This window comes from Rhinolophus sinicus, chromosome 2, assembly GCF_057876585.1.
Source record: "Rhinolophus sinicus isolate RSI-liver-muscle chromosome 2, RSI-T2T, whole genome shotgun sequence".
Classification (NCBI taxonomy): Eukaryota; Metazoa; Chordata; class Mammalia; order Chiroptera; family Rhinolophidae; genus Rhinolophus; species Rhinolophus sinicus.
In genome coordinates this window covers 181,957,074-181,980,099 of record NC_142502.1, presented here as the reverse complement: position 1 = coordinate 181,980,099, position 23,026 = coordinate 181,957,074, and the positions used below count along the sequence as shown (strand labels likewise).

The 23,026-nt window shown below is 40.4% G+C and overlaps 1 long non-coding RNA gene across 1 annotated transcript in view; it reads right to left on the bottom strand.

Moving 5' to 3' along the window:
- Window positions 1-20,457, bottom strand: part of LOC141571809 (uncharacterized) — an 87,320-nt gene extending 66,863 nt beyond the window's left edge. Inside the window, exon 1 of the long non-coding RNA XR_012496865.2 lies at window positions 20,345-20,457. This is a non-coding gene — a long non-coding RNA (uncharacterized LOC141571809). The remainder of the gene's footprint in view (window positions 1-20,344) is intronic.
- Between the last annotated feature and the right edge of the window lie 2,569 nt (window positions 20,458-23,026).

The window sequence follows — 23,026 nt, the reverse complement described above, 5'->3', positions numbered from 1 at the left end:
GGGAGAAGAAGAAGAAAGAGGGGACAGAATAATTTCCTTGATTGCTGATCCCTCCGATATCCTAGCACTTCCCCTAAACCCTATCCTCCTCCTCCCCCCACTCAGTAGGCCCCAGTGTCCAGCTCAGTGTACGCACAGTGTATTAGTTGTGATTAATTAGCTCTGATCTTAAATCCAAAGTTTCATTCTAATAGCACTCATTAATCCTATCTGTCAGAAGAGCTGAACGACAGTTGAGTGACCAGGACTCATTTTGCCATTGTAGACTAAAAGCATGACTGAGCAGCCTCCTGAAACCGTTTCCCCAGACCCACACACTTATCTCCACCATTATAATTATAAGAGAAGGCATGGAAAGACGGACCTGGGAAAAACTAGGATTGTTCCCCAAAGCAGAGGAAAACAATTTGCCTGAGTTATTCACGCCTCCTTTTTCAGGGTTCCATACTTAGCATTCCAAACTGAGGTCCCTGGAAAGGTCCTCTCAAGTAGGACATTACCATAAAGAAAGAGTGTCATGATCCTCTAAGAGAAATTACCAAGGGAACAAAACATTCCCAAACAGGTTCTCCTGCACAAGAGAGAACTTCAATCACTATTCCCACCAAATTATTCATCATGTCACATTATGGCCTAAATACATGCTCCTGAGGACTACATTTTGTCTTTAATTCCCCCTCAGAAGGTTGTGGGAGAGAGCTGTGCCTTTCCCAGAGAAAGAACAAGCCATTAACAAATAACATGCTTCCAGGAGGAACATGACGGATTTTTGTTAATGATACTGTTAACAAATGCAAAAATATGCACTAGTACTCTGTCCAGAGAGAGCCATATTAGGGTCATCTGTTTCTCTTCGGCTGCCCGTCCACACTTTTATTTTATTGTTTACACAAACCACTCTACATCTCCTGGTGATAACTGCCCACATAAAATCTAAAATTAGATTTCACAAGGGGAGACAGTAGGCATAAGCACAGCAGTGACAATGCGTACAACTGGTAAAAATGAGCATGAAATATGCCAGCTTAAGCAGTTGCCTAATTTCACATCTACATATTAAAGATTCTACTTCAATAGGCATGGTACTTTTGTGCTTAGTTGGGATAAAGAAAATGAAAAGAAGCTACAAGGTGCATGCACATCTCTTGTTGATAAGCATTTTCTTTTCCTTTGCAAATTTGTCCATATCTCCTCCAAAAAAAAACCAAACTAATCTTCATTATTCTAATTAACACTAGAAGGGTAGGATGATATTAAATATACACATCACAAAGTTAGTACTACTGTTGCAGTTTACATTGTGTTCACTCAACCTGAATAATATATTTCAAATATTTAAATTCTTTATGTTTGTACTCTTTCGTGCCTACTTTTAACATGTAAGATAAACAAGAGAATTCATCAGCATAGATGCTTGAGTCAAAGCTGCTCTGAACTTGGAAATTGAAACAATACTAATTCCTAGTTTAAAAAAAAGGAAATGATTCCTGACATAAAGGCAATGTTAACGGAGAAAAAGTTACTAAGATTCAGAGTCAAGGAACAAGAATTCTAACACCAGCTCCACTATTACGGGCAACATATCCATGGAAGAACAGATCAACGTCACAGAAGGTCTCCACCCTCTCTCTAAAATGCTGGAAACCAGGAGGTGAAGGAATTTAAATACGACATGAGAATAGAGCACTGGATATCCACCCAAGGGCAGCTGGGAAGACGCTTAGCAGCAGAAAACACACATCCCCTTAGCGCCCAGGATGCCCAAACCTGCGCTGGCCCCGCCAGGCATGCTCTCCATTATGGCCGGCTTCATCCAAAGATGAATCAAAGTACCACTTTTTGTAAAGAGCTAGGCTTGTACTCAGTCCTCAGCACAGACTGTGTAGGGCCCTAAAGGACTCTGGGAGCCACTCCCTTGCCCTAAACCTAACTCACACCAGCACCAGTATGTGAATATGACGTTGGAGCAACGTAGCAGATGGGCAGAGACTCTGAGAAGCTCAGTCTGCAGTACCAAGAAGGGTTACTCCTGTGGGCATGACCCTTCACATTCACACTCATCAGAAAACAAGTCTCAGAATCTGACCACTTCAGAAGTATGGTCACTCACCTCAGGAAGAGTGAGGGAAAGGACAGGATGAAGGATCAGGGAAAGGATAGAAGCTCTATTTTGTGTCAATATTTCTCCTAAAAATGTACCGCATAGAGTTGAGTGCTGTGATGTCATTTTGTATTTACACAAACAAGAATGTATTTAGTACCTATTCTGTGCATGCGCTGAGCTAATACTAAAGACAATGGGGTGAGCAAGATAGCCCAGAGCTCTTCCTCAAGAGTTTACATTCCAATCGGAGGAAGCATACAATAAAAAAATAAATAAAATTTTGAATACTAACAATGCTGCGAGGGAAATAAAGAGGGTGACATAATGGGAAAAAAGTAGATCACTTTCAATAGTGTAATTGGGGAATGTCTCTCAGAAGGCATGTCATTTGAACCAAACGAGAGCATCTGGACATGTAGAAACCAGAGTGAAGACAGTTCCAGACAAACGTAATAGTAAATGCAAAGGCCCTGAAGTAAGAGGGAGAAAAAAATGTCTCGGTGGATGGAGAGAATGAGAAGAAGAGAAAAGAGGGAGGACAGAAGGCCAGAGAGGAGGCTGAGGCCAATATATAGGGCTTTGAAGGCCATGTCTTTGATTTGGGGTTTTACTCTAAGTTCAATGAGAAGTCATGAACTACTTTAAAGAGAGAAATTACACAATATGACTGATATATGAACATATTACTCTTACTGCTGTATGAAGAACGGAGTTAAGGTAGTAACAAGCCTGGAAGCTCAGAAAAAATCAGTCGTTAAGGCCAAAAATATGGTAGCACACTACTAGAGTGCTGCTAGTAAAGATGGAAAGAAATGGGACAATTTGAGCTGTACTTTTTAAAGTTGAATGATGAGAAACTCGGCTTTCCCACTAGAATCAGGAACGAGGCAAACATGTCCCCTCTCACCACTCCTTTTCAACAATGTACTGGAAGTAATAGCTAATACAATAAGAAAAGTAAATAAAAGGTATACAGGCTGGGAAGGAAATAAAACTGTTTTTGTTTGCAGATGATATGATCATCTATGTAGAAAATCTGAAAGAATCAATAAAAAAAAAAACCCTCCTGGAACAAATAAGTGATTATAGGAAGGTTGCAGGATACATAGTTAATACACAAAAGTCAATATTTTTTCTTTATACCAGCAATGAGCCAGCGGAAACTGAAATTGAACATATAATACCATTTGCATTAGCACCTAACAAAATGAAATACTTAGGTATAAATCTGACATAGTATATACAAGTTCTGTATGAAGAAAACTATAAAACTCTGATGAACAAACTTAAGGAACTAAATAAATAGAGAGATATCCCACATTCATGGATAGGAGGACTCAATATTGTTACATATTGTTCTTCCTGATTTATAGACTCAGTGCCATCCTCATCAAAATCCCAGCAAGATATTTTGAGGGTATCAACAAAGTGATGGTAAAGTTGATATGAAGGACAAAAGACTCAAAATAGCCAACAAACTATTGAAAGGAAAGAATAAAGGGAGGAATAACACTACCCAATTTCAAGATTTACTATAAAGATACAGTAAGCAAGATAATGTGATCCTGGCAAAAGAACAGACAAAAGGATCAATTGGATGGAATAGAGAGCCCAGAAACAGACCCACATAAATGTAGTAAACTGATCTTTGATAAAGTAGGAGAAGCAACACAATGGAGCAAAGACAGTTTTTTCAACAAATGATGCTAGAACAACTGGACATCCACATGCAAATAAATGAGTCTAGACACAGACCTTATACTCTTCACAAAAATTAACTAAAAAAGGACCAAAAGCCTAAATGTGAAATGCAAAACTACAAAATTCCTAGGAGATAACATAGGAGAAAACCTAGATGACCTTGGATATGGCAGTAAGTTTTTAGATAGAATGCCAAAGGAAAAATCCATAAAAGAAATAATTGATAACTAGACTTCATGAAAATTAAAAACGTCTGCTCTGTGAAAGACAATGTCATTGTCAACAGAAAGAGAAGACAGACTGGGAGAAAACATTTACAAAAGGCACAGCTGATAAAAGACTGTTACCAAAACATAAAAGAACTTTTAAAATTCAATAATAAGAAAACAAAAAATGTGATTAAAAAATGAGCCAAAGTCCTCAACAGATGTCTCACCAAAGAAGATGTACAGATGGCAAATAAGCATAAGAAAAGAAGCTCCACATGACATGTCATCGGGAAAATGCGAATCAAAACAACAATGAAATACCACCACACACCCATTAGAATGGCCCAAATCCAGAGCACTGACAACAACCAATGCTGGTGAAAACGTGGAGCAACAGGAACTCTCATTCACTGCTGGTGGGGATGCAGAATGATGCAGCCATTTTGGAAAAGAGCAGTTTATTACAAAACTAAACCTACTCTCACCATGTGATCCAGAAACCATGCCGTTTGGTATGTACCCAAAAGAGTTGAAAACATGTCCATACCAAAACCTGCACACAGATGTTTATAGCAGCTTTATTGCCAAAACTTGGAAGCAACCAGGATGTTCTTTACTAGGTGAGTGGGTTAATAAACTATGGTGTATCCAGACAATGGAGTATTATTCAGTACTAAAAAGAAATTAGCTATCTTGCCATAAAAAGACATGGAAGAGACTTAAATGCGCATTGGTAAGTAAAAGAAGCCAATCTGAAAAGGCTACATACTGTACAATTCTAACCATATGACATGCTGGAAAGAGGAAAACTACAAAAACAATGAAAAGATGAGGGGTTTCCAGGAATTGATGGAGGTGTGTGGCGGCAGTTAGGGATAAATAGGTGGAACACAGGATGTTTAGGGCAGTGGAAGTACTCTGCATGATACTATAATAGTGACTACTTGTCATTGTCACTTGTCCAAGTTCACAGATTGTACAGCATCAGGAGTGAAACCCAGTGTAAAATAGGGACTCTGGGTGATACTGGGTGCCAGCTGTAACAAATGCGCACTAAGGTCAGGGAGTTTGATTATGGGAGAGGCGGGGCCTGTGTGGGGGCCAGGAGTATATGGACATCTCTGTACCTTCCTCAATTTTGCTGTGAACCTAAAACTGCTCTAAAAAAAATAGTAATTTATTTTTTCAAGTAGAATGATAAGATTTGCTAATAGATAGGCTATAAAGAGTGAGAGTAGGGAAGAAAATCAAGGATTATACCAACAATTCCTAGGTTTAGGAATGAAATAATAAGATTGATGATAGCAATGTCCTTGCCTGAGCTACAGAATGCTAGGAGAGACAAAACGGTAAATGAAGAGAAGACAGAACCAAGAACTCTGTTTCAATGTCTACTAGACATCACAGGAAGATGTCCAAAGAGCCTTGGAAGTGAGGAGTTTGGCATCCAATGAGTATGTAAAGACTAGAGACATGAATTTGGGATTCATCACCATACACACGGAATTTAAAATCCAGGTTGCAGATGAAATCTCCTAAGAGAGATGTTCGATATGAAAGGAGAGGGTCCAAGACCGAGCCCTGGAGTGCTTGTACATGTAGAAGTCAGGAAGAAGACAAGCAGAAGCCTGTGCCACGGAACGGGAAGAGAGAGCAGCCCACAAGAACATGTATTCAGAAGGGAGAGGGAAACTGGAATACTGCTGCAAAGTTTAAGGGAAGGAAAACAAAGGAGTGCCCATTAGAATGACATTTGGTAATCGTAACAAAAGCAGTTTACTGAAGTGGAGGGAGCAGAAACCAGTTTGGAATGGAATAAATGGAATGGGCAGGAAAGAAATAAAAAGAACCAGCAACTTCCTTTGAGAAGTTTCTTCTGTAGAAAAGCAAGGAAGGGGCAGTAGGATGGGGGTGTGAGATGGAGTAACCCAGCGCTGATCAATGTCTAAAATACAAAGCAGGTCAGCCCTGGTTTTATCATATTCCATGACACTCATTGGCCTCAAGATAAGCCCCAGACTCCTCTAGCTGGCAGTCAAGGACTTCGCATCCTGGCCTCAAACAATGATCCCTCCTCAATTTCTGCCCCTCTTCCCGTCTTTTTTCCTGTCTTCCTGTTCCTCCCAAACCATCTTCAATACACTCAAACCATAATACTCACCATTCTCCCATCACTTCATTCTCTTTCCAGCCTTCATGCCATCACACATGTGATTACTTTTGCCACAAGTGTCCTTTCCCTTCCTAGTCCTTCAATAATTGAGGTTTAGTTCAAATTATCTATTGTGGGAAGGCTTCCAACAAACCTGCAGCTTCCGCTGCACACCTGCCTTGTGTGCTACTCAACTGGAGCCTTTACCTGTGGATGTGTCTGTTCATTGACTGGATTTCCGTAAGGCAGGGACCATGTTGTTTTCTCTTCCTTATGACTTGTGCCCAGCATAGGCCTACAGCCCATAGGTACGTGTAAAATGAATAAATGTACCAACAGATATTATCGAAATAACTGCAGGCAATAGCTCCATGCCACCCCACCATGCCTTGAGCCAGTATCCAGATTGGCTTAAGCAAACTCTAACACCATGCCTTTTCCTCCCCGCCTTCTTTAAAGGACAATGCCCAAGGTGAGTACAATGGGAAAAAGTGTGTTAAACAAAGGAACAAAGTGCTGAGGACTCAGTAGCCCCCAAGAATAGGTACATTCATATTTGCTCTTTTTAATTTCTGGCACCTCACGGCCATTCTCCTGTTTCCGACAAACTCAGATGATCAGGCAGTCAATATTCCCTGGAAATTTTCAGAGTTTTATAACATGTAAAAGGAGTGGAGGACATAGTCTTCAATTTATGTGAAGTGAAATCGAGTAGATAAACACGATCCCAAAGGAAATTTAACCTTCTTGAGTTGACTGACAAGAAAACAGATTTGTCATAGCCCAGACTTACTTAGAAACCCCATGAAATTTCATAATCTTTTTAAATAAAGTACTCTGGATTAAAATCTTGTTAAAATAGCAGATGTTCTAGAATGCGCCCTGCTTGTGAAGGTGGCACGTGAGGAGAGGGCCCTGAGAAGCGCAGAGCGCGCTGTGGAGCGGCATCTGTTTTGCCTGCTCGTAGCCGCGCTGTCGCCCACCAGAAGACTGAGAACCTTGCCATCTTCCCTCTGCCTCCTTCCCAACATCTAATTGGTCACTAAATCTTGTCTGTTTTAGGCTCGCATCTCTGGAATCCATCACTTTCTCTCCACTCCCGTCTCCATAATTAAGGATCCTGCTTGTCTCCATCTAGCCTCAATTCGTCACACCATCTCCGCACCGATCACATTTTCCTCTGCCCACAAATCTTCATTGCCTTCTCTTGCCTACAAAATCAAAAACCAACTTCTCATTTGCCGTTAAAGGCTTCCACAGTCTGCCCGGCCTTGTTGCTGGCTATTTCTTTTCTCAAAGAACTGTATGATTGAAAGGTACGAAATTCGCCATTTTGGTCTCAGAATGCCATCTCTGTACGTACCCACCGAGTTTCCTCTAGCAGGACTGCAGTGAGGCTCCCTGAGAGCAATGTCAGGAAGACGTGTACCGAGGAGTAAGATCCAGGTGCTGAGCTGGACCCCAGGAGCTATTTTCCCTGGGCGGCCAATATAAAAAGATGTAGAGAAAGAGTCTGGCATGTGAGTGATTGAGAAGGACGTTTCATTCTTAAGGTCAAAGATAAATGTAGCTAAGTGTGAGGTCCAGAGAGGAGACTGATTCCATAAGTGAGAAAACCACTTAGATGCCAGGAAAACTAGGAAAGATTTGGAAGTAGAGCATGGGAGCAAAGTGAGTAACTCTGAACAGACCAAGAGTCACATGAGGGGTAGGGGCTTGCTCTGCTCTGACTATTCCAGCACGTTCTTCTTTACATGTCTGTGCTGGGCAGTGTCCTGTCACCAGACCTCCTCTTTGTCCTGTTCAAATATCACTTGCTCCATTAGGATCACCACATATCCCTACTCAAGGAGGCATTTTCTTATCCTCCTAAACAGAGGTACATCCCTTGCTCTTTCAATTTGCAGGACATTTTTGTGCCCTTCTCATGGCTCAGTTTTATAACCTGTTTGATAGCAATTTGTTTAAGCTTATATATCTGGTGAGTAAGAACAGAGACGTCCAGATTCATAGCCACACAGCCTCTCCCTACGAATTCACACACTATAGCTGCTCAACAAACGTTTCTTTCATTTGCCACTTAGACACAGTGTCATCAAGAAAGCAGTAGGTTTTGCTAATATTTCCATAAATACCCTGAATAGAAACATTTGCCTGAACTAACTGACTCCACACATCTTTGAGCATAAAAATCCAAGCTCAAAATCTCCACATCCAAGGGGGACATCCTGTGGAAGCACAGGAATTAAAAGAATTACTTGACACCAAAATGAGTCCCCATAAGCGTCTCACAGAACGTATTCCTACGAGTTCCTGAAATCCAAGAAAGAGATCCAGACCCCCACCCCCGCAGTTTTACAACACATAGAGTTTTGAGGAACAGATGCACTGGCCTGGGAGAAAAAGTCATTCCACATGGAATGTCCAAGCTGGTCAGAGCAGGAGCTGTGCGATATGGGTGAGACTAGAAATGCAATTCTTCCCATTGTTACACGTGTGAATTTGACTATGTTACATAGTCCTCCAGAGATTCCAAATCTGTAAACAGAGACCACAGAAACTGTCTTACAGGTGAGGTGGTAAGGAAAACATATGCAACAAATCACCTGGACAAAGTAGATGGCCAATAAATTTGCCTCATTTCACTAAGGAAACTATATGCTACCATTGATATCAAACTAATACTTTAAAATTCTATGTTAACATAATATACATATGTATTTGTGTGTGAGCATATGGGTTCTAAATAAACTAAAATCATACCAGGATATGTGCTTTGAACTAATCAACTACCTTAATTTTCTTGAAACGTAAGAGTTTACAAATTCCTAATGCAGTCTTCCAAAGAAAGCATAGACTTTTTTTTCCTTAGAAGACATACTGTTTGCAAATGCTGATACCTGTCTTTCCTGAATCATTTCCCCTCATTTGGAGGGACTATGAAAAGTAAAATTTATCCTTTATTCACAGTTCCTAAGGATTTTGTTCTCTAGAGCCCAGAGATTCATTTTACAAAAGAGATAATGAAGGTTTTTTAGCCAAGGAAGTGGAATGCATCATGATGTAAGATATAAATTTCCATATCTTCCACACAGCAAAAAACTCTCTCAATACCAGCAAATGGCCTTAGGAAAAAAAAAACATAATGCTTAGCATACGGCATATTTCACCATCTTTAACTTTCTTTAGCAATCCTAAGCACTTTTTACTGATAAGGGTATTACCTACACATTATCTGTAAAAACTTGAAAATTATTTTGCTGAAAGTTATGAAGTTAAAACTTATTAATAGCACTTTGTAGTCATGTCCTCCTAAAATATCAGGCACTAAAATCAAAATGCGAATTGCCTTAGATTTTACCTTCAAAAATACCCATTTGTAAATGAAAGATTACTAGTAGCAAATCTTTTTTAGAGTTAAAGGATTAGACTTACTAATTTCTGTAATAATTAACACCTTGTTTCTTGAGAGATTTGAAGAGAAAGGAAATGAATGAGTCTGAAACAGCCATAGTAGTGTAAATATGTGCCGTCTAAATATTTTGTCAATTCTTCATGGCCACTGGAAAAGAGGAGCAAAAAAGCAATACCTCCTAGTGGATGGAGCATAGGATTGGGGTGGAGGGCAGGAGCCCCTAGTCTACACCCAGACAAAAATAATGGTCAGAGCTTGGATTTGAGCATAAAATCCAAGTAATAGGGCAAGTAACTTCCCACCAAACCGGTATCACAGAAATAAAATGTAGAGACAAAAATGAGACCACTGAGATAAAACTACTTAAACTGTTTGATTTTCCCCCTAAAATTAAAAGAAATTGGATTAACATGAAGGGCATTTTAATTTCGTATATGTCCTTCCATGTATAGGTACCTGGAAACTGGATCTGACACAGAAAAGCCCCTCAATAAATGTTTGTAGGAAGAGTGGGTCGCCCAGGTGTGAAGGCAGAGAATGAACATTTATTGAAGACATTCACTAAATGCAGGCATTCTCCAGACGCTTTACCGAAAGGATCTTACTCAATCCTCAGAACTATCGATGAAATGTATACTGTCATCCCGTTTAAGAAATAAGGATGTTGGGGAACAGCAGAGGGCGTGATCCAAGCATTTACTTAGTAAATAACAGAAGTCTGTAACGTAAACTGAACTCCCTGATTCCGAACCCCATCCCTGCCCTTCACTCTGTGGACGCCATGATTCTGTCCCAAAATCCAGTTCTGCAAGGAGGCTGTGGACCCCACCGTCAGCCCCTGTTAACTGAGAGAACTTGGGGCTTTACCCACTCTGTCTTCTCCACATTCTACAATTTTCTGTAATTCTCAGGGAGGAGAGAGGCAGCTACGGTGTCGTATGAAAAGCAGCTCGTTTGGAATCAAGTAATATAGATTCAAATCCAAGCTCTGACCATTATTTTCTGGCCAAAATCACTTAGCCACCATTTCCTCTCTCATAAAATGGGACTGATAACTTCCTTCCAGTGCCATTGTGAGACAGACTAATTAGTGTGGGCTAGACTTGCCTCACATGCCACACAGAACCCAGCAGATACCCAATTAAAACATTTTTCAAGATAATGAACTCAGAACCGGTAGTCGGTCCTCATGCATAAGTCCAGAACCTTGTTGTATGTAGTCCTTCTTTTCCACAGTAAAGCCTTCAGCACCTTGAACGGTCACGTAGAGACTTGGAAGAAGCAGGAAAGAGAGAAGGTGCACGAGGCAGCCATTATCACATTACCCAGAGGGAATCACAGACTTTGCATCTCCTCCAATGGTGAAAATAAGGAAATAAATAAAATACTTCAAGGTCACCACAAGAAAATGGGGCAACCTGAGGCTTCAGCATGAACACAGTTAGGCCCACAAGCGTGGTGAAGCAGGCTGTCACAGTGGGAATACATGAAGAGTATGAAGGGACCCTGAGTTCTCCCTGCTCTGCTTCTAAATCACTGCCTAATTTTAAATCTCTTCTCTTCCTTAGAACCCCATTTCCTCTTCTATACAATGACGCATTTGGACTATAGTGCCTTTATGGTTATTTTATTTATGTAGACTTCTTCTAATCCTAGTTAACTTAGCTTTAATTAGGACATGCCGCTTCTTTAGCAAATTTCTTTTCGGCGACTATAGATTTAACAATATGATCTCTTTTCTCCTTTTTGGGGGGTATGTAATAAATTATGTTATGGCTGACATTGAACCATGTTTGCCTTTTGGGGATAAACCCTGCTTGCCATAGTGCATTCTCTTTTAGTCTGTGTGGATTCTAGCTTGTGTGTGTGTGTGTGTGTGTGTGTGTGTTTTTCCCCATTTTATTTAGACTTCTAGCTATTTTATTCCTAACGCTCCTCTAACATTTCCCTCAGGATTAAGACTGTGGTTACCTCTTTAAATGAATTGAGGAGATCCTTTTCGAAGGCCTGGGATAATTTAATTAACATTAGGATCATCTGTCCTCTAAAGGTTAGATAAAACTCAGCCGGGAAACCATCTGCTCCTAATGATATTTTTTCTTAATTGTTGATCATTAATCTTCTAATTTTTTTTTAAAACAGTAGTTGGGTTCTTCAAGTGTTCTACTCCTTGGCTCAGTTTTGGTATTTTGAATTTAGTAAGAAAATAAAGTTGCATGTATGAACAAATAGTTGCATATACTCATCCCTCTTACTCTCTTCCATACATGTAGCTATCACCTTTTCATTTCTAATTTTAACTAATTTCTTCCTTTTCTTCCATCAAATGTATAAGGTCTTTATCCATTTTTTTGCCTTTCCAAGAAAACTGCTTTTGAATTTACACATCCTTTCTGCCATTGTTTTGCTTTATATATCACTTATTCTAATTCTTTAATATTTTCTTCCTCTTAGTTTCTTTTGTTACAGATTCCAATTTTTAAGATAAGCAATAATTTTGTATTTATGTCCCTTTCCTTTTGTAAAACAAATATGTTTGAGGCTATAAATTTTCCTTTGAGTTCAGCTTTAGCCATGACTCATAATTTTGGCAGGAAATACGTGCTGTTATTCTTCATTTGTACTCGGCAGATTCATTGTCCACCTTTCTCTATTTTACTCTGATCCTGGAATCCTACCCTCATGGGTTGTATCACCCAGGTTATCTTTCTGGGTTTGGCCAGTGGGAGCCATGAACAGGAAATCAGAGGAGGAAGAAAGAGAAGTTCTGCTCTACTCCCTCCCTGTTCCATCCTAGCAGCTCTTACAGTGGCGGTAACCACACTCCTCCCAGGCAGAGTCCCCCCACTGCATCAGCTCACACAGGAGTCCTCTAACATTATTTCCTCACTTCGTGTCTTCAAGCCTAGGGGTGAGAACTGCTTCCCAACTTTGGGTACCACAATCTTGCTTGATTCTGGTTCCTAACAGCTTTTCTAAAACATCAGTTTACTAAAATCGCTACAGTTCAACCATCTGAATGGAGTGCTGGAACTCTGACTAGTACAAAGTATTAATTGTTCTCTAGACAGTTAATTATTTTTTTTTCTTTTATCCAGTACCCAGATATTATTTAGAGAATTTCTTAATTTTCAAAAGTTAAGACTCTATGGGTATCACCTCTTTTTAAATAAACTTTAGAAAGGTACAGACTCAGAAAATAAGCATCTCACATACATGTCTCCTTAGTAAACTACTGGAGGTTGTGTACCACCGAAATGAGACAGTAAAACAGGAAAGAATACAGGGGACCCAGAAAACAGGATCTAACAAGCAGAAGAAAAGAAACTTCCTTGATCATTGGAAAGCAGCCCTGAGATGCCACTGATGCATCCAGAATGGAGTGGGAGTGTTGCAATCACCGGAAGGACATTTCTAACAAATAATGGAAATTTGGAATTTGATATCTTATTTGACTGTTTTGAGAAAAGATTTATAGGTATTTTAAATACTTTGGGGGGGAGGGTCAACGATAAGTACCTAGATAATTAAGCAAATGGAAGAAATAAGAAAAGTGAAAACCTGTACAAAAAAAAAAGGAACTATCATAGATTGTTACATGGGTCATCTGTGAACAATGTTTATGTGGCCAAAATAATATAGACACTGAATATTGATTTAACCCCAAGCTGGAATATTGCCATGTTGGGAGGGAGGCAGAATGAGAGGTATAGGCATGGAGAGGAATTACAAGAGCACTAAATCCTTACTTCCACAACAGAATGTCAAGTCACAATACATAAATTGCATAGTAAGCATACGATTTTGGAACCAGAGGTAAACAAGACTACTTCCCAGTATGAAAGAGGTTAGTTTTGAGAAGCAGGATTGAAGAGGGTAGATTACAAGGGAAAAGGAATGGTATTTTATTGTTATTATGACTGTTATAAACCTTCTGAGTCTATATGACTTTTTAAACTTTGTAAACATATTACTTTGATAAGAAGTTAAATGTTTAAAGCAGAACAATAAGCTAAGGTACTCAGGTTTTCCTCACCCAGGCAACCAGGAACAAAACAACAAAATTATTCAGGGAAAAGTGAAGTCATTAACACTATAGTATGAGTTACATTAATAAGCTCCTGTGTCTAAATCTGAGCAGTCCACTGATTTGAGGTTTCCTAGGAGGAGGCTCTTTAGGATGTTTGGGGAAAGGGCATAGATTGTAGCTGCTCCTCAGAAATATTAAAGACGTTGTTGCAACTCAGCCAAGACACACTGTTTTATAATATCAAGGTTCATTATATTGTAAATACCAAACTAGTATATGCATTACTGAATATTTTCATATTTGATAATTTACTGCTTGAAACTTAAGAGCAGTTTTACTGTTTTTCATAGCAAGTTAATTTTTCCCTTAGTCATTCTCCCTCCTATATCCTCACACTGAACAAATCTTCCTTCCGTGCTAAGGGGGAAATGATTTTATAGCATATATCTGGAAGCCCATCCGAGGCACAACAAACCAATTAGCTGCTAAGAAAAACACTGCAAAGTTCTCTCGCTGTTTATTTTGACTTTAATTTTATGTTTTAATAATAGCTCCCCAAAACAGGGAGCACTGACAATATGTCATTATCGCGGCTGTTGAAGCTTCTTTCTAGATTTCACAGGACCTCATTAAAGGTGCAAGAGACAGGGAACCCTGAGACCCACAGACCATTTAGATGAAAGTCTGCAGGCCTTTAACAAGATGAAGTTGACATGTTTAAACACCTGGGGTATGGATCACAGTAAGCAACGATGGTTCATTTACCAAGATGAGTCTGTTGATAATTTATAATCTATTTAATATAAATACTCTAAGTTTTATAGAAATGCACATAAAATGTGATCACATAATGTGAAAGAACAGGAAGGCTCTCTCGTGCAGACAGTTCCCAGTCTTCCACTGAGGACCCTAGACATTCAGGGAAACGTATCGGGGGCCTCTGCGGCAGTCAGGAGAGACGAGTAGTGGGACTACACAACCTGTGAGCCTCCCGAAGACTGCACAGCCACTCTCTTATCAATCATTTTACACATGGCAACAATTAAGGCGTCCTGAAAGGAGGAAGAAACTCATCGGATATCTACAAGTAGTAGGTGGCGAAGCTGGAATCAAACCCAGGTCTTCACAGTCCCGGTTCCATGTTTTGCCTCCGTCTTTTTCTGCCTTTCTTATTTTTGGTGCTTTCTACTTATAGAAACTAAAAATGTATCCCTTTCTAGAGAGCTATGGAGATGTTACTACTCTGTATGTTCCCTAAGGAAAGAAGTCTGATAAATTATTTAAATATCCACTTTTCTCTGCTAACATGTACACTATGTTTTTCTCTAAGTAAAATGTGAAAACACTTATTTCACCGAGTCATTTATATGCACCATTTTTCTTCTTAAAAGCTTCCCTTCTCCTATATCCATTGCTTTGGAAGCCTCTGGAAATATTATAATGAAATATTGATTGCCCTCTCTCCCATCTCCACACTATTCCTGTTCTAATGATCCTACATCTCCAGAATAATTTTTGTGGCAGAAGCACTAATTCAGACACTGGTTTCTACATTTTCTTAAAGATAACATATCACATTGACCGGGGACTGTGCACCAGCATTTCAGCCCCCCAGCTCCTATTGGGGACATCCCTCTTGGAGCATCACAGCTCTTTAGAAGCAAGAACCTTGAATTACAGGCTTCTGAATGGCTCTTTCAATTCCCAAGAGATGAAAGGTTCAATAACATGGCAGTGGTTCAAAGCAGTTTGATCTTTGGGAGTGAGGATTGGGGTTCCATTGAAAGGGGTACATATTCAGGTCCTGGAAGAGACTGGGCTTCTGTGCTCCTCATATCACATCTCTCGGCTGACGTTGGACACTTTCCTGCTTGTATCTGATGGGGGTGGGGAGCAGTGCTGGGGGAAGTGTCCACATTTCTTTTCTAAGATCTCCTATCCATTTTGATCTGATGACATACGTTTTCTGGATTGGGAATCAGAAGAACCTAGGCTCAAAGGCCATTCCACTGCCTACTGACTCCATGACAACTTTTGTTCAGTTTTCCCCTCTGTCAACTGTTGATAAGACTACCTTTTAACTGATGCTGTGAGAATTCAAACAGATAACTCACATTAAATGCCAATATATGCCTACAGAGCCTTAAGAAATGTAAAGTCTCTTCCTTCCTTGAGAAGAAAAAGGAAAAGCCACATACGTGTGCCTCAGGAAGAACTGGGTAGTTTTTCCTGGGAAGGCTAAGGAGGTACTAAGAAATCAATCTTCTATGGGTGGTACTTGGGAAATGGATCTATCTATGAAATTACGCCAATAAAACCATTCAGTGGCCCAAAGTGCAGAAGAAGGGTTTCAGACCAGGGGAGCTGCTTTCCCTTCCTACTGCTGCATAATAAACCACCTGAAAACTTGGCAGTTTAAAACACCAACTTTGTTATTTCTCTCACGGTTCTGTAGTCTGAGGTCAAGGGAGAAGTGCTATGGGTGTAGTTTAGGGTCTTGTATAGGGTCTCAGTCACGTGGCAGGTAATGGGGAGTCATCTGGGAAATTGGGGCAGCTGGCCCCCTCCCTCTGCGCAGGGTTTCTAGACCTTTCCTGCCCACCTGGGCTCTCCAGCCAGGAAGTTGGACTTTTTACATGGCAGCTCAGTGCTTCTAAAATCATGTCGTCCAAGAGGGAAGACACAGAAGCTTTTAGACCTCAATGCCTGGACTCAAAGCCCAAGGACATCACTTCCTCCATATTGTACGGTAAAATAGTCCCAGGCCCAGCCCAGATTCAAGGGGTGGAGACAAAAGAGCACCCCAGACGGCCTTGGCAGCCTCTGCCGTGGCCCAGAGAGCTCACGTCCCTCCGTCATCCTTGCTCAGTGTCTGGCGCATGGAACATTGTCACTAAATACATTTCCGATCACTGAAAGAACACATAATTCCCTGAGTCCAGATTAATGTTTTAGTTCTTGGTTAAATAGAATTGAGAAGGGTTAAATTTGTGGCTGGCTCACCCACAGCAGTTACCATTTAGAATGCTGTCAGGCTCTGCGCCCGCAGGCTCTTCAGCAGATTATTTCCTTTGCCCGTCTAATGAGAAACCATGTTGATGGGCCATTCGGCAGCTTCCAACAGAAACAATGATTTTACCATCCAATATTTAAGAGTGAATATGCCTTGATGTGATCATAACCAATTTCACTTGGAACTGGATGTGTGATTACTATTTTCAAAATACCTCTGCTCATTCTTTCAGGGCCCTTAAAAAAGCAAGACCACACGTTTTTGTTTTTTGTGGGGTTTTTTTGTTTGTTTGTTTTTTTCCTGTCCCAAGTATTAGGCCAAGGTTTACCTTGAGAAAGAGGCCATTTAGAGCCTGTGGTTTCAGGGGCCTGGGAAAAGAGACAAAATATTTCATTCCATCAAGTAAGATCTGGTTTAGAAGGAGGACAGAGTGGGTGGAATCTTTAGCAAGATGTCGGTGACTGCTGCTAACTGCCCCAGGACAGCAGATTATAAAAGGGGAGGGGGAGATAATACTAGAATGAAGGTGCCCTGAAATGTAGAGAGAGCATAGAAATGACAGTTTTGAGGCAAATCTTCAGTCACAGCCTTCCTTCCCCCAAATGCCTCCCGCAAAAGCTGAACCTGCTCTAAACTCAAGTTCACAAGGATTTTTGACTATAAGTTAACCCAGCCAGTTCTTCAGAAAAGACAACTTCCCACCCATGTGCTCTCTCCACCCTGAGTCCTTGGGACTTTTCAGCCTAATAGTGAAGAGGCCTTCCATGATCCTCCCGACCTTTCTAGCCTTCTATTGCAAGATACATAGGAGCACCCCAACAAATATTCATAGAAGGAATAAAGCTATGAATGACACCATCCCATTTCCCCTTAAACATGCCTGCTTCAGCCTTACTAAAAAATTCACTCCAAAAAACAAAAAATGACGTAATTTTACTATTTTTGCCTTTTTTTTTTTCTTTTGGTCTGGGTAGTCTCTCCCTCTGGTATGTTCTACCCCATGAAGTTTCACAATTGAAATTCTAGTCATTCTTCATGGTTGGATTTTAAATGTCATGTCTTCCAGGAAATCTTCCCAAATTTCTTCATTTGTCAAGAATTCCTTCTAAAATAATAATTCTATGTCCAGTACCACCATTAATTTGACAAAACTTTCTGAATGGCAAACTGGGAACTGGGAGATACAACTCTGAATAAGGTGAAATTTTATTCTCAAGCTCAAAATCTAGTAAAGAGAGAGAGAGAACCTTGTAAACAGTCCCAACATGGTATGATAAGAACAAAAGCACACATAAGGTACAGAAAGGAGCCCAGAGGAAAGGAGCCCAGAGGAAATAAGAACCTTGGAAGACAAATAAGCATCAGGAGAAGACTTTGGGGGGGGGGCAGTACAGAACTGAGGAAACAGAAAGAACGCATCCCCTACTTCCACACCAACCACATGCAAAGTCCTGAAGATCTGAAAATCCACGCCAAGTCTGTGATTCCATGGACCTATGGGGAAGGCAACTGATGCTAGAGGTCAAGGGGAAGACAGAGATCTGATCACACACTGTCTTAGGTTACATCTCAAGGGCTTGAACCTCCCGTGGAGGTGATGGAAGGTCACTGCCAAGTTTTAAGCAGGGACATGGATCATTTCCTGTCCATCTTTGTAACTTAGGGTCAACAAGCACAGCGCTTGGGAGTAACAATAACCACACAGGCATATACTGAGAGCGTACTGTGTGCCCAGCACTGTCACTTCACATGCATTAGTTAGTAGGTGCTCAATAAAAGTTTATGCCATTAAATTAAATAGAAAGGCAACTCCATCCCATCCAAAGTAAAAATAGAAACTGTCATTCTAGCTTTAGCAGCATTAGAAAATTATAAGTTTCAAAAAGTTTTGTAATGAAAAAGGGTAAGAATAAAGGAGAGAATTTGATAATCCCTCAGCTAAAGGCCAAACCAGAAAGATTCAGGTAATAAAAAAAGATGAGTAAATTGTTTAAGTGGTAAAAGAGCTAGAGAGGATTTTCATGAACACTTTCGGGAAGAAATAGATAAACCACAGAGAAAAATGGGTCTTCTAATAAATGAGTAGAAAAAAAGAATTAACAACGAGGATAGCTGAAATATTGAACTCATCCTTTGCGAGAAAAATGGGAAGAAATAACTTAGATTCTTAGTAAGTAATAAAAATACTTAATAGGGATAGAAATCTAGTGAGGAAATAGTCATTAAATTTAATTCATCATTTTTAAATAGACAGTTCACAGCCTTTACAAGGTGTGTTTCCACCAGGAATTCAGATCAGATTAGTTCTCTCCTTTAGTTACAACTTCTGAAGACACTGACCCTTAGGAAAGACTAAATGTGCAGCAGGATGGTCTGTACACAGGTGTAGCCCCGGGGACAATGCCAAGGAAAGTGGACGCTGGGGCAGCCACGGCATGCAGGGAAATACCGGAGGGAGTTGGCTGTATTCTTGTGATAATTCCCTCCCCCCTCCTCACCAGTAAGACGGCCACTGAGCTCATGTAAGTCACTCAAATTCTCGGCTACGAGGCTAGTTCCCCAATCTTTCTATCTTTCTGAATCTGTTTTCTATTTCCCGCTGTAGATTGATAGTGCTTGGTTAGTGCAGCAATAATTTCTCTTTTCCCTTCCAACCCTTACTTCTTTCAACATTTACTATGTCTGATATTTTCTGTAAGAGGGAATAGGAGGAGAAGGAGAGAGAGGGGGAAGAGGAGGGGAAGACAGAAACTATGTACCTATAAACCCATTTGTGGGATAATATCTATGCAAACATTGGAAAATGTTCTAAAGCATTCATTACTGGAATAACTGTCAACCTGAGAATTTTGTCCTCCCCAACACTGAGCCCTACTTATTGATTAAAATGATGACCCCCCCTTACCCAAGTATCAAAGTTGCTTGCAACTGAGGCTTCTGAGAAATTGGAGAAGGGGGAGCACTATAGAAGAGAGAGCGCCGGGAGGTTATAGGAAAGGTAATCCAAGTTGGATCGGCAAGTGATGGATCAAACAAGCATGATCTCAAAGCCAGAAAGTCTGAGAGGATGGAGGCTCAACAAAAATCAACAAACAGTATTCCTATTGGAGCAAATTAGCTGTTTTAGGGGAAAGACATAAGGTAGGAATGTTATGTCAGAGAACCAAAGGAACAGGTAGTCACAAGGTCAAGATACCATGATGAAAGCCAGGGGAAAAGAAGAGAGGCAAGGAAGCCAGTTAGAACCAGTGACAAAGATCAATCTCAATGGAAGACAGTTTGTGTCAGCAAGGCTCTCTCTGAACAAGTAAATGGATGGATAAATGAGTAAGACAACAAACCAAGGCCTTCTGTACATGGTATCCTGGTATCCTGGGTGTCCTAGAATAGCCAATCACAATGTTTTAGACGTTCTTTTCTAATGGTGGTCAGGCCTCGTGAGGGTACAAGCAATTCTCTCTACAGAAGGTGGTTAAGCTCGGTTTACATAGTTCGAAGTATGTCACAAAATCGCAAAATCCTAAATCCAAACTTTTTTTTTTGATTTGTGAAATGTGTTTTACAAAAACATATTGAGACTAAAAGTCAGAAATTGGTAAACAAGAGCCAAATGAAAAATATGTATAAACTATTCTCCCAAAAGGTGTTCAGATGACAAGCCCCAAGTGAGAAAATGGACATTTCCCACTTTAGGAAAAGCTGCTCCAGTGTGACACTTACCACTAGAAGGAGAACATGTTATTGACACTTAGTTGAAATCCAGAAGAGAAAGTAATCTGGGGGTGGGTGGGGATCTTCTAATATCACTGTGAAAATCACCACTCTGTAGGCCAGCTTCTCACTGGGATAGAAAAAAAGACATTTTGAGGAAAAAACTGTCATGTCAGCACAAAAACTCATGCATCTCTTTTCATAAGAACAAAATTATAATCAAAATCATTTTTTATTTTAAAGAAATCAGGGTGGGAGGGTCAACATTGGAGCTCACCGTTGACTTTTTACTGCTGAGAAATTCAAGGTTCAGAGAAGAGGAATGACTGCCTCATGATGACACTCACATCTGAAAGGATGCTAGACATCGCATAGCCTAACCCAGGAGCATGGAGCATGGGGGCCCAGAAAGGCAGAGAGAGAGAACAGTTGCAAGAGGAGATCCAATTCCCTAGTGAAGTAGAGCATATTTTCATATATGTGTTGGCCGTTTGCATGTCTTCTTGAGAGAAATGTCTGTTTGGGTCATCTGTCCATTTTTTGATTGAATTGTTTGGATTTTTTTTTTTTTGTATGAGTTCTTTATATATTTTAGAAACTAATCCCTTATCAGAGGTGTTGTTTGCAATTATCTTCTCTCATTCAGTTGGTTGCCTCTTAGTTTTGTTGATTGTTTTTCCTGCTGTGCAGAAGTTTTATAGTTTGACATAGTCCCATTCATTTATTTTTGCTTTTACTTCCCTTGCTTTTGAGGTCAAATTCATAAAATCCTCTGTAAGACCAAGGTCCATAAGCCACTATGGAAAACCGCATAGAGATTCCTCAAAAGATTAAGAATAGAGTTATCATATGACACAGCAATCCCTTTTCTGGGTTTCTACTTGAAAATTTTGAAAACATTTATTTGTAAAGATATATATACCCTTATGTTCATAGCAGCATTACTCACAGTGGCCAAATACATGGAAACAGCCAATATTCTTTGACAGATGATTGGATAAAGAAGATGCAGTACCTATACACAATGGAATATTACTCAGCCATAAGAAAAGATAAAATACTGCCATTTGCGACAACATAGATGGAGCTTGAGATTATCACACTATGTGAAATAAGTCAAACAGAAAAAGCTGAGAATCGTATGATTTCAGTCATATGTGGGATATAAAACTGAAAGCAACAAACAAATAAGACAAACAAACAAAATCTCATAGACACAGATAACAGTGCCTGGTTACCAGAGAATAAGGGGGCAGTGGGGTGGCAGAAGAGGGTAAGGGGGGGGGGGGCAAATACATGGTAATGGAAGGACAACTGACTTTGGGTGGTGAACACACAATGCGATATATAGATGATGTATTATAGAATTATACACTTGAAACCTATATGATTTTATTAACCAATGTCACAGCAATAAATTTTTTAAAAAATTTTAATCAATTAAAAAAGGAAAGAGAGCTTCAGATGAAGTTACCACCTGCTGGAATCTCCTTGAGCCTCCCCACATCCACTGCCTCATCAGGCTGGGTTGGGTGATCCCTTGTGGACACTCAGAAAAACATGGGCATTTCTCGGTCTGCTGTCACATTGTTTTATAATTATTTGTAATTTTTTCTTTTTCCTCTAGATATAAGCACTGGAGCACAAGCACTGCACCCCATTAAATGGTGTGACTTTGTTGCTATATTCAAAAAATGTTGAATAAACGGATCCACCACCTAAGTGAAATCTCCAAAAGTAGATTATCAAAGCGCCCAGACATGTAACTATGAAACCTGAGCAGAGAATCTGTAACCAGGGTGGCACCTGTTGCTCCAATGCCACTCAGCACCCACCTGTCCCACCGAGTGGCTGCTGAAGAGCTGGACCGATGACCCAACTCTCATTGGTGACCCTGCCTTTCTCCCTGTGGGCTCCTCCTTAGGGAATAATGAACCAACCAATAGCCTGGCCAGCAAGGAAATAAACACGATCTGTATAATGTCACTAACATATTTATTTACCTCTTCTATGTGTCTTGAACTGAATGCCTTGTGGGAAAAGTGACCGTGCTGAAGTGCTTGAAATCTGGGAAGGTGAAAACGACATTGATCCTAATGAAAGCAATACAGACTACACATAATTCAGGTGTGTTCAGGAGGGCGTGTGGAGGTAGTGACTGCTGAGCACATGGCATGCCTTTATCATTCCAGTCTAAAGCCCACCGGGCCCAAAGGCAACATCCCCAAGGAGGCTTGTCTAATGCCCCAGTCAGAAGCACCTTCTAGGGCATTTTCTTGGCCTCTGTATTCATAGCCTTAGTGACAGTCGGTTCTGTACAGATGGGTGTGCCTGTTTGTGTAACACTGTCCGATTGTGGCTTCCTGAGAGCAGGGAAGACTTCTAACTCGTCCTCTTATTCGTGCTCCCTAATTTGATTTCTCGAACATGGTAGGGACTCTAGTAGCAGAATTAACACGTTGCATATGGCGGGGTTTAAATCCCTCGTGAAGCTTCTCGTGATCCGTACGCAATGTGTTAAGAGGAGTGGTAAGAGAAGTAGGACCTAGCAGCAGCAGCAGCTTTACAAGCAGTAGCAGTAAGTACCCTTAATAGAACACCTGGTGTTCTGCCAGGTGCCAAGCACAATTTGTTTTTACCTGTTTCATCTAATCCTAAAAGCAAGTCTCAACAGTAGGCGCTTATTATCTC